At 39.6% G+C, this 12,888-nt stretch overlaps 1 pseudogene; it reads right to left on the bottom strand.

The window, feature by feature from the left end:
* Positions 1 to 10,242, bottom strand: part of LOC114263742 (xanthohumol 4-O-methyltransferase-like) — a 54,876-nt pseudogene extending 44,634 nt beyond the window's left edge.
* Positions 10,243 to 12,888: the final 2,646 nt, after the last annotated feature.

The raw sequence follows: 12,888 nt of genomic DNA, 5'->3' as shown, positions 1-12,888 counted from the left end.
TTAGACCTTAGCCACCAACCTATTTGAGTTGATAGCATTTATTTCTTGCTTTCCATACTTGTGATCATCTCTAATCCCTTCTGCAACCTCACTCATTTCTTGGCTTTTTCTTTGTTTTGAAATTTGTTTGAAACCAAGTGTTTGTTTAAGCATGAGATTAAGGTATTGTGCTTAATGGTTTAATCCCTTTGGGGGTTCATTACCAATGGCATGGTGTCTCTCTTATGCCCAAAACAACTCTTTGTTTGATATTTCTTTCTGGTAAAGGACTTAAAGATCATTATTGGACTTAATGAACTAAGGAATGGTTGGTAATTAAAATAAAGTAATAAAATTGGGACTAAAAATGATGCAAGATAATAAGCAATTTGGTATTCAATCGGACGTTAATTGAACACATGGAAACTTGAGGCATTTCATACTTGCTAGTGATGAAATGGTTCAAGTTTCCAAGGTCAACCACTTTCCTTGATCAATCCATGATATGGAGGAGGTTTGAGAGTCTTTTATTGTGTATTTATTAAAATTGTACACCTTGGTTCATAGGCCATCATGTAATGAAATTGCATCGATTGATGGCTTGCGAATTGAGCTTGCCACTCCTTTGAGCTGTTTGATGATAAGGAGGGGTAAGGTCTACAAACATCCCTTGAGGATGCCGGATTTGTGCTCTGTATACTTTTTGTTGCAGCAGGAGGAACCAAGCTTCAGTGGCCAGCCAACCACTTCTTGCGGACGGTAGGCCACTTCTTTTGGACAACATGCTACTGTTTGTGGCCGGCGGGCCACTACTTCTGGCATGGCAGCCACTTTTTCAAACTGAGTAGCAACTTCTTAGAATAGAACAAAGCGGAGGCTGAGGTGAAAAGATGTTCTAACTGTGCAACAGAGGCATTCTGGCAGCAGAATAGTGGGCTTTTTTGGTAGAAATCCGCACATACGTGAGCATTTCTCACTTCTCGAGACTTATTAGTTAGCTTAGTTACTTCTTTCATGTTGTACTCATGTTGTAATTAATTAGTTAATTCTAATTTGTAATTAATTAATTAGTGTAATTAATTAGTTAGTTCCATAGAATAGTTAATTAATTAATTGGTTTTGTAATAACTAGCTAGCATAGTTAGTTTATTCGGTTTGTAATAGTTAGTTAATTTGTAGTAATTAGCTTAGCTAGTTAAGTTTATTCGGACCCTCTTGCGCGGGGGTACAATTATAATAATGTGTATGTGTTCCAGCCTCACGTATTTTTCCCTTTTATTTACCTACTTATGATGGTTAGTTTAGGGCATCATGTTTCGTTTAGCATCTCTCATGCCTTGCATCCATTATCTTGCATGCATTGAGCTTGGCGCATTATTCTAACTTGCATTGTTAGTTAATACATTCTTTGAATGCGTGCTTAGACCGCATGCTATCAAATTGATTCATATGCCATATTAGTAGCCAAGCCTAGTAATTGCATATCGTATGTTTTGCAATAGTCACATTGCATAGTTAGGATCATGCCTTTTTATAACTCTGTCATCTTTTTGGGTTTGAAGTACTAGGTGAGTGTAGACGTGCCCGAACGTCTCAAGCTTCACGCGTGAAATGGCGCGAAAATCCGTTTTGTTCATTGAGCTACTACAGTTCGGACTCAATATCACGGTTCTGAATCTAATCTCGCAAAGTGCAATGCAAGACCGATAAATCACCAAAGAGTCCAAATCTGGCAAATCGTTTTGGAAAACTGATTTTTATAAAGAAGTGCCAAACATGGACTGCTTTGCCAGATACAGAGTTGCCACCTAAATATTTTTGTTTTGGGAAATTTAGGAAACCCTGACTCGTTCCTCAGGCCACGTGTCCGTCATCACCAAAGTTGCCTCAGCTCGGGAACTTGCGTACGAGAGGGGAAGGTCATGCAATGAGCACCCCCGCTTGCCCGATCTAAAGATCAGCCTTTACTAACATGATATTTTGTTTTTGAAAATACATACATTCTTATTCCGGTTATTAGTTAGAATTACTATGTGATGCACACAACACACAAGTATGGACTAGATCGCCTAAATTGGAACAAAATATCTCATGTTTGTTTGAAAACGGTTTGAAGGTGCTACTCGCAAGTAGGCTAAGACATAGATTTGCCACCCTCAAGTGGGCTTAGAAAAACATGATTTTGCCACTCTCACGTGGGCTTAAAACTCGCATTTCGATGAATTGTTCCAATTCAAGTAATCCAGCCTTCACCTATAGGCATTTAGACAGTTAAACACATAAGCAGTTAGCCTCATGGCAAGCATGCTGTCATGTTAACACTCACACTCATGCAAGATGCTAAAGCATAAATGCTTACCTAGTACTCCGAGCCAAAACAACAACTAGTTAGAAATCATACATGATCGTAGTTTATGTTAAGATGGCTAATGCAACACATGCAAAATGCAACTAAAAATAGGCTCGGCTATTCTAAAATGGCATATGAGATGCAACTTGATAATCATGCATTCAAGTAGGAATTGAAATACAATGCAGTTCGTATGATGCCCCAAGCCCGGTGCATGCAATACAGATGAATGGATGCAAACATACGAGCATATGAATGCTAATTGAAACATGACCTAGAACTAACCATCGTAAGTGGTTAACTAAAAGGGAGAAAGATGTGGGGTTGGAAGACATTCACACACTCACGCACACTTATTACACAATTGTGCCCTCTCGACGGAGGGTCCGAATAAATAATATAAACCAACTAATTAATCAACTACCCTAGCTAATTAATTATTACAAAACTCTTAACTAATTAAGAAAATTAATTAAGTTACAAAACAGTTAAAGTGGCCTCAAGCGGAGGGACAAATGCATGCTCGATCGGCTTCGCTTGGAAATCTATTGCCATGCCCCATGTTGCCTCTGTTTGTACACTTATTCACCTCTGAAAACTGTGAAAATCTCTGTGATGCTTCTGAACCGCCTCATGGATACTATGAGAGGCCATCGGCCAAAAGATATGGCCATCGGCCAGATAACAATGGCCATCGGCCAAATTTATGATATCGGCCAAAAATTGTTAGCCGATCGGCACTGCAGATTGCCGATCAGCCATCTCTTCCTGCAGACTGCTCCTTTTACTGTAACAGAGGACAAACAAGGGCATGGCAATACATTTGCAAGAAAATGTTGTGCACCTACACCCCTTATCATGTTTGAGACTCAAAGGAGTGTAGTGTTCGACCCTCAAGCCATCAATCACGTATTTCGATGCATGATGGCCAAAGAGGCCGAATTGCACAAATTAATATGGAATGACTGCACAAAAACACATGAATGCCTCACACTCTATCATGTTGGATCAAGAGTGTCGGCGATCGAGGATTGAGGCATGTTTCGTCACTTCAAGTACGAAACGTCCCTCGGTCCTTGTGTTTGGTTTGACACCCCAAAACAAACACAATGCGATGTATGCAACATGCAAAAGCTATGCAATGCAACATAAGCATGCCAAATGCAATATAACTCAAACATGCACACAAGGCTAAGGTAACAAGCATGCCAAATGCAATGCAACCTAAACAAGCATGCAAAATGTAACCTAAACATACAAACATGCATGGCATGCAAAGATGGACAAGCATGCAACAACATGAAAACTAGCAAGCATGCAACAACATGCAAAAATGGACTTAAACCAAAATGGGTAGGCCTCAGCCATGCCCAAATTAGTGGCCAAAATGTAATGAAAATGAAGACAAAAGCACATACAAACATGCATACACTTCGGTTCACAAACAAGGCATGAAGATACAAACTCTTAAGAGCACTTAAAGAGTGAAAAGTGTGGACATGTGACAAGCATCATATGCTCTGAAATCATGCATGGGATGGTGCCAAACCATCCAAACTACACAAGTATGGCATGCAAGAGGCTCAAAACTTGAAGCTAGTAAAAGGGACTTGCACTAAGGCTATGCAAAACATGAAGCAAGTGGCAAGTACAACCCAAAACAGTCCCAGATCATGCCAAAATGAGTCTAAAACAAGCACGGAGCAAAGCCAAAACAAGCCAACCTGAAGGGCATTAGTCATGATACATACAAGGCCAATAAGGGGTATTACACAGCACCTATTAAGACCAAACAGGGCATGACTTAACCAATGAAAAATAGAGTTATGTCATGTCAAAATAAGCCCCAAAACCCACTTGAGATGGCATCCCAAAGGCCTAAGCATGGAGGCATGTACAATGATCCATTCATGAGGCATAAAACACCAACTCTTCAAAGCATCAAAAGGGTGACAAATGCAAGTGTATGATTACACTACATAGACTGAAATCACATATGGAATGATGCCAAATCATGAAAATGGTCTAAGCAATGCATGCTAATGACTTGGACACTCATAGCCAACAAGTTAGATTGAACCAAGGCTATACAAAACAGTGCATGCATGACTAAAACAACAAGAAACAGAGCTCAAGCATGGTAAAATATGACTAAAACTTCTTTGAGTTGAGCTAAGATATGCAAGAATGATGGTCCAAATACATGATGTATGTTAAGTCAAATGAGAGGATTGCAAGACAAGTGCATAGTGCATGTAAGAGGATACCAAACCAACTTTAGAAAGAGGTATAGCATGACAAAATAACACCAAATACTTGCTAAAATGAGGCCAAAACATGCTAAGCAAACATGCTACTATTATGAGCCACTAATACAAGCATATGAGACACAAGGAGAGGGAGGGGGTGTCTCTCTCCTATTCAAGACTCCAAAACCACCTTTCCACCACTGAAAATCCTTTGGATTTCAGTGGTAGAAAGGTTGTGAAAAGGTAGTTCCAAAGCTCAAAAAGAAAGGCACAAAGCAAGGCCAAGCAAGGCCTAAGAGGGGGTAAACTACTCCCAACACAAAAGTCACCTCAAACAATCATCATAAGCATGCAAAATTAGAACTTGTTACAATTTAGAGTTAAACTTAAAACAATATGCAAGTAAGTCTAAAAGCTTAAGCAAAAATTGGGGATTAAAAGGTAGTTGACTCACCCTTGAAGAACACCTTCAGGAACACAACTCCAGCACCTTTCTCTGAACAAAACCAGTCCAAGAACACTCAAACCAACTCCCTAGTACCTCAGCAACAAAAGAATGGTGTTCTGGTAGGTGTTTGTGTGCAGTAGTATAAAGAAACCATACTTTTGGGTATAAACAAAGGTAAAACAAGAGAGAGAGGTAAAATATATATAGAGAGAGAGATATAGAACTTGTGTATCAAAATTCTAGAACCTCTGGAAAGGGAGGGAAGGATACCTTTTTATAGAATTTCAATTCTCAAGCTTGTTCAACAAGCTTGAGTCTTGAAACAAATCCCTCTATGCACGTGTATGGAGGATCAGAATTGTGCCCACCAGCTGTCACAACTGACACAAAATATCTGCAAAAAGTAGGTGGAAAGGTCTCAGCTCAAAAATATGGTCGATCGACCAAAAAAAGTGCCGATCGACCAAAAAGAGTGCCGATCGGCCAACACTTATGGCCAATGACAAGAAAACAAGGCCGATGGGATCATGCCTTGGCCGATGGGTTGTAGGGATGGCCAAAAAGCCACCCTCTTCCCTCAGAAGCAAAAACACAAGTCCTTGGTCCACAACCAAGCACAAAAACAAATAAGTTGAGAGATCCTAAGGCAAGGCGCGCAGTCGAGACCTTTGGGAACTCAAAACAAACACGAGCAATAGATGATCATCGAGTGTTCAAACGATGACATCCAAGTCTTGAGGATGGTCAAAAATGGGGTGTCTACAGTGAGCTTTTATTTTCTTTAGCATATTGCATGAGTGTGGTTATTGCCATGTCAAAGCATGTTCACCATGAGGGTAAGTGCTTAAGTGATAAACTGTTTAAATGCTTGTGGATAAAGGCTTGTTGTTTGAATTAAGACAGTTTGATTAATATACATTTGAGCCCACTTTTCAAGTGGCACATTCACAAACTCTTTTCAAAAACAAACATGAAATCAAATGTTCCAATTTTTGCAAATTAGTCTATACTTGTGTGCGTCACATAGTTGCCTAATAAATTAGAACAAGAGCATATAATATAAATAAGATTCATATCATGATTAGTAGAGGCCGATCTTTGATCAGGCGAGCGGGGGTGCTCAATTCATGACCTTCCCCTCTCATACCTAAGTTCTCAAGCCGAGACAATCTTGGTGTTGACGGACACGTGGCCATTGGCATGAGTCTCGGGTTTTCTAAATTTTCCAACAAAAAATATTTAAGTGGCGACTCTGTATCTAGCAAAGCAGTCCATTTCTGGCATTTTGATTCAAAATCGATTTTCCAAAAGATTTGCTGGATTTGGACTCTTTTGTTTTTTCTATTTCACATTGCATTTATGGAATCAGATTCAGAACCACGAGAGTCCAAACTGTAGGGCTTATCGTCTTCCGAAAAGAGCACGAAAAGTCGAGCTACAGTTTCTGGCGACTCTGTTGGGAATTTAGAGAACTTGACTCGAACTTCATGATATGAAATTTTATCTACACTTATATGTTTCTTTGCATTTGCATTTGTATTGGTGTGCTTAATTCATTGTGTTTGCCATTTGCTATTCTTGGATGGTTTGCCGAAGGCTTGCTTAAAAGCTTGCCAAAAGGCTAACCGGTCGTGGGCTCTGCCATGATGGGAATACAACCCTTGGATCTGGACTATCGTTGTACCATTTGATCCTCTTTTCACTTCTCAGTGTTAGGTGCATGAGGTATATTTGGTAGTCTTGCTAAGGTACCCTTTTTGACCATTTGGCCCATTTGTATATAGAAAAGCCATAGAGATTTTCCAAACTAGGACAGGATGCTACCCGAATGCAGGATTGCATAAAAACTGCTTGATTGACTAGTGAAACCCTGGTTCCTCACGAAACTAGGACAGGGCAACCCTACCACCTCATAGGTATGCTTTAGTTTTTTTTTAACTGGTATGTGCTTTATAGTGAACCATTACAGGAATGTGCATAGCAGTTGCAAATTTGGTATCTATTTTGGGGGCAGAATTCAGTGTGGAGTACAGTCCTATAACTTTAATCATGTCTGTGTTGATAACATCTTAGCTGAGATGCTGTGCGATTTCTGATTACTAATCTTTTTGCTTTATTTCTTTTGCTAGGTAGTTTAAAACCATAGCTTCAGAAAGTTCGGATATCCCCCAAGTACTCTGGACCTGAGTCAGAAGACTTTGTAAAGTCGGGGATCTTGTTCGAGGACAACTTGTGCTTACCTCACTCTTACTGGTTACAAGATGGAGAAGAATCAGGCAGAATTCACCAATTCAGTTTTTACAGCAGTCGCCCCTCAATTCACCTAACAGTCATCTACTTCTAGCCTAGGACGAGATCAATCGCTTATTCCAATGACACTGTATCCCCTATTCAGTACGGAAGAACTGATACATCATCGGTAGCAGACAGTTGAGACCCTACAACAAGATGCTACCCGCCAGGCCGAGGTTATAACTAGGCTATAACACCAGCAACCCCAGCCGGCTGTGGCCTCTGTATCCCATGCACCTGCTGTAAGTATCCCAGCACTCGGAGCCATCACTCATACTACCAATGTCCAAGAAAACCAATGTAGCCAATCCCAACATAAGCCTCTAAAACCCCTGTTTATCAAACCGAGGCTCCGTTTGAGTTTGAGGTTGACCCAACTATACTCAAGGTCAATAAACTAGAAAAGTTATTCAAGAGGGTATAAGGGGTTAACTCTATCCCGGACATAGAGGACGGGTATACTAATTCTGCAGTTACATTGCCAGATCGGTTTAAAATGTCGCACATCGATCGATTCGACGGCTTCGGAGATCCAATGGCTCACTTGCATCTGTTTTATGATATCTTACAGCCGATGGGCTTGACTAGACTACAGAAGCTGTCTCTCTTTGGCCACACCATGTCTAGTATAGCAGCCATTTGGTATGCTAAGTTGGAAGACTCTGTCAAACAGAATTGGGAGGAGATGGTCAAGGCCTTCATTGCTCAATATTCGTACAATACTTAAATTGAGGTCACAACTCGTGATCTCGAGGCAACACGCCAAGAGCCGAAGGAAGGCATCTTTGAATTTGTGACCAGATGGAGAGCTAAAGCCTCGATGATGACTACAAGGCCTTCCGAGAAGGATCAGATCAGGATGGTTGTCTGGAATCTACATGACAACTTGCTGTGAAAGATGATTGTCCTACCTTTGTGCACATTTGCAGAACTCCATGAAATGGGAGTGCAAACTGAAGACACCATGAAAGAGGGGTTTATTACAGATGAGAAAGAGCTGAAAAAAAGGCTGTTTGTTTTTAGTTCCAACGTTGTTAGTGGTAGCACAGCTGGGAGGCCATCAGATATAAGCATTGTTACCACAACCAAGACTGTCGACCCCTTTGCCAACGTGAGCTCACAAACACTGTCCAACCCGGCCCGATCCCAGAAGAATTTCAACCAACTTTACATGACCCTGTCTCAAGACATGAAAGTGCTAGTCAAGAAAGGGCACCTCAAACCCTTAGAACCTCGTCCATTTCCTGATCCTCTTCCACCCAAACACAATCTTGCAAAATACTGTGCGTTTCACTAACAGCATGGTCATGACACCGACTAGTGCCTTTGATTGCGTCATGAGATTCAGGATCTCATTGACAACATGGTGATCACTCCACCTCCAAAACCAAACATAACCACAAATCCACTCCTAGCCCATAACCAAGTCCTCCCACCATGAAATCTCAACCTGATCCATACACTGGCCACCCCTTATGACCCCAGCGTATATATTACTCCCTTTCACCTACCAAAACCGACATTGTTTATTCTAGAAAACGCAGATCTATGCATGATGGATGCATCCAACCCTCAACCCAAGCCTGTGGTGATGAGACTTACACTGGAAGTGGAGTCAACCTTGTAGGAAGGTACTGGTTCGTTGCCAGAGTGTCCTGAGGACTTACATGATAGGGTATATGATCAAAGGTTGCTATATTGTGTCAACTGGTCAAATCAAGCCTGAATTGGTGTTACCAACCTTGGTAGACATCAATGTGGTCAGGGAAGATGGCCCGAGCCAGGGGTTAGATGATTTGGCAGAACTCGAGGAAGATTTGGACAACCTACAGTTCTTTGATGAGCAAGATCAGGGAGATACGCAGATCGGGTGGTTCGACCTGAATGGATCAACTGACAACAGTGGATGGCTGAGTGATGAGCCAGACAAGAAAGAAAAGCTAGAATAAAACCCGAAGGAAAGGGAGTAGAGATAGCTCTAGTAGCCGGAAGGGTTGATGAGAAAGAAAAGCTGCATGAGGGCTCTAGTGTAGAAAACCCAGCCCAGAAAGTGGACGCTATGAGCACTGTGGATACCAACCAGGAAGCTGCACTGAGGCAGTTTAAACCAGAACGGATTGAAGACAACCAGGAAACTATAAATTCAAAACACCCTATAGGGGATACCTATGATGTGAAGGTGATACAAGCAGAGATAGCTATGGTGGTGCAGTGGCAACAACTTGTGGCAAATCAAAGTTGGTTCCTTTGATATGCGCGTATGCTTTCACAATCTCAGCCATGGAAGCCCCAGTGCCACCACCAACATCGACTAGAGATCCAATGCAATCAAACCCATGTTTATATTCGGATATCAAAGCCTTGATCGTGATCTTAGCAATACATTCCATGCCATCATTAAAGACCTTGTTGAGCTCAGGATCGATCGATGCAAAGTCCCATAACTCACCCTCATGGCCCATGTGGAATGCATTACCACCCTCTTGTATAGATCTGGAGAGGAATTTATATGGTGTAGTTAGCAATGGATGGTATTACAATAAGCAAAGCAAAGGGGCCAGGGTTAGTTGTTGTGGGTTGCGTAAAAGCCATTTAGAGCAGTGGTTGAGGCTGTAGAGAGTCTCTTCTTTTGAATCCGAATCTGATTGGGGATTTGTGGCGTCGAAAAGTTTTTTGTGGACTAAGAACCTCATGAGGCGGGAGAGGTGAGCGATGTCTAGCGATGGTGAGGAGGCAACGTCGTTGGCGATTTGGGATAAGGTGATGGGGCAGCCGCGTGCTTGGATGATGTATGCTATACCAAGATCCAAAGCACACTTCAAAGCAATTTAGTCCACAAAATGATACATGCATTGCCATATTTTTGCTTGGCCTCGTAACATGGCTTCTGCTTCGTTCGCCATTCTCTCTCTATCTCTGTGTGTGTGTGTAGAGTTCACTGATATCTGTTTCTCTGTTGCTGCTATTGCCAAATGCATGGCTTCCTTTTAAAGCCATCAACACGTTTTTCTTTTTTTTTTTGGTCCAAAAAAATTAGGGTATGGTAATTGTTAACGTGTTTGAGTTGGAGATTGACTTTAAGAAATGAACATTGCTATATAAGTCTAAAAATTAGACTCAATTTTTAAGATTATAGATGTGACAATCAATTATGATATTTAGGGTAATATACTCTCTCATATTTTCTTAATCATTAACCAATTATATCACTTACACATTATTAAATTTAGAAAAAAAATTTACAAAATAGATTTGTATATCATTTTCCTTATAAAATTTGTTTGTGTGTGGGTTTTCGTGAAGGAAAGCAACGTTGGGTTGGGTGATGGTGCTAAGAAATTTTAAAACTCGTCAATCTATTCACAAATTTTATTCACTTTCAATTTATGAAAATTTCAATCATAAAAGACTTATATCAAGTGGGATTGATACAGTCTGATTAGATTTTGTATATTTAAAAAAATTTAAAATTATTTTGCTTATGGCTCCGTTCGATAAGTTAGTTGGAGCTAATTTAACACACTAAAAAATGAAATAGATTAAAAACTAAACAAGATAAATTGTCATATCCAAACTATAATCATTTTACTTTTTTTCCTCACAAAATTACAACCCAAAAAAAATAAAAAAATCAGAAGTTCTTTCCAAACGAAACTTTTTGAGTAAGGTTAAATTAGTTAAAAAATCAAAAAATCGAACTAAAAAAGTTCTTAATTGTTATTTTTGCTATTGTTGGGGGGTTTGTACAAAGTAGCCGTAAAAATCAAAATTTGTTATTTTGTCAAACTATGTGCCAAATTTGGCACAAAGTTTGGTAATGTTATAATTCGTTGGGGAGTAGTACAAAGTAGTAGGAAAAATCAGAATTTGTTATTTTGCCAAACCATGTGTTGAATTTGGCATAAAGTTTAGTAATACTATAATTCGTTGGGAGGTCGTACATAGTCGCAAAAAAAAAAAAAAAAAAAAAAAAAATCAGAATTTATTATTTTGCCAAACCATGCGCCAAATTTAACACAAAGTTTGGCAAACTTCTGTCCTTAAACCATGTGAACTTGTTGTTCTCTTCTCATGTTTTGATGAGGCAAAAAAATTCACATTTTATTGGCATGTGAACATTCCCTAGTCTCTTCTTAATCATTCTTGCCACATTGATAGGAAAATTTGGGAACCTACAAGAGCAAAGTTCATGGACAAAATGTTTAAAAGCATATTCCATCTATAATTTGATTAAGGGCACCGTTTAATTTATTTTAGGGTAAATTATAATTTAACCCTCTGTGGTTTACCTAAAAAACACGGAGCCCCCTATAGTTTCATTTGTAACACTGAAACCCCCTATACTTCATACGAAAGTGCAATTTTCGACGAAACTGTTTGTTTAAACAGAACATGTGTTACACAACCATGAATGGTGAGTGGAATAGTTTTTACCGCCCAAAGACATATGACAAATGACCAAAACACCCTTATTGCCATATATATACACAGAATGGCGTAGTGCAATAGAGCATGGATTACACTCTTGGTGAAACGTTAACATCTGTATTCCCAAACAAAATTCAGTGTTTGAGCATGGGTTTCATTTACCTCAAGCATTAACATCCCTTGAGCATGGGTTTCATTTACCTCAAGCATTAACATTCTTTTGTTTGATTCATTTACCTCAAGTTCTCTCTCTTTCTCATTGTATAAATATACAACAACATCACCTTTTATTCTCCTCTTATCTCACCACCATCACCTTCCATGTAAAATCACAACCAACCAACATCACCACCATCATATTCCATGCAAAACCATCACTCAAAACTACCACCACAACTTCTCTCTCTAAAAGTTATCCACGGCCAACTTCTTATTCCACTCAAAATCACCACCACAACTTCTCTCTCTAAAAATTATCCAAACCCACTTTTCTTCTTATAATTCAAATTAACAAACCCAACCCATGAAATCAAACAGTTAATATGTGTAAACATTTAGATTTGTGAAATAGCATTGATGGGATTCATACCAACCAAACCCACTTTTTCTTCCCGTTTTCGACATTTCTCCGGCCCATCTTTCGGACTCCATAACTTTCTCGATTCTTAAAGATTTTATCCCATTCTTTCACCAATTTCCTCACCTTGCTTTATACTTCATCCTACATTACCTTGTTTTCTCACTTCTTCCTGAAATGGGTGGTTTTGGCATACTGAAATTTATCCGAAAACTAACTTCACACATTTCAAAGAAACATCTCCAAATCTATTTCTTTCTTTTTCATCATCCACTCTCTTCTATTGTTTCATCTATAGCACTTTGTAAAGGCTGGTTTTTGGTTTTGATGGAGCTGGGCAATGGTGGTGATGATGGTGGTCACGGTAAGAGAGAAGATATATATATATATATAAAGAGAGAGAAAGAAAGAAAGAGAAGTCAAAGCTTGGGTTCACCATTTATCCTTCTCCTCAGGTGTCTACATGTTAACTTATCAATGCTTGATTCTTCAGTTTCTCATACAAATGTCATATGGAGTTGTTATGGTAGTCATGATTTTAGTGACGTCTGTCATAGCATTATTA

The sequence above is a fragment of the Camellia sinensis genome, chromosome 8 (genome assembly GCF_055761805.1).
Source record: "Camellia sinensis isolate YWXY chromosome 8, ASM5576180v1, whole genome shotgun sequence".
Taxonomy (NCBI): domain Eukaryota; kingdom Viridiplantae; phylum Streptophyta; class Magnoliopsida; order Ericales; family Theaceae; genus Camellia; species Camellia sinensis.
The sequence above is the reverse complement of the archived record's forward strand: the minus strand, read 5'-3'. Positions and strand labels throughout refer to the sequence as shown.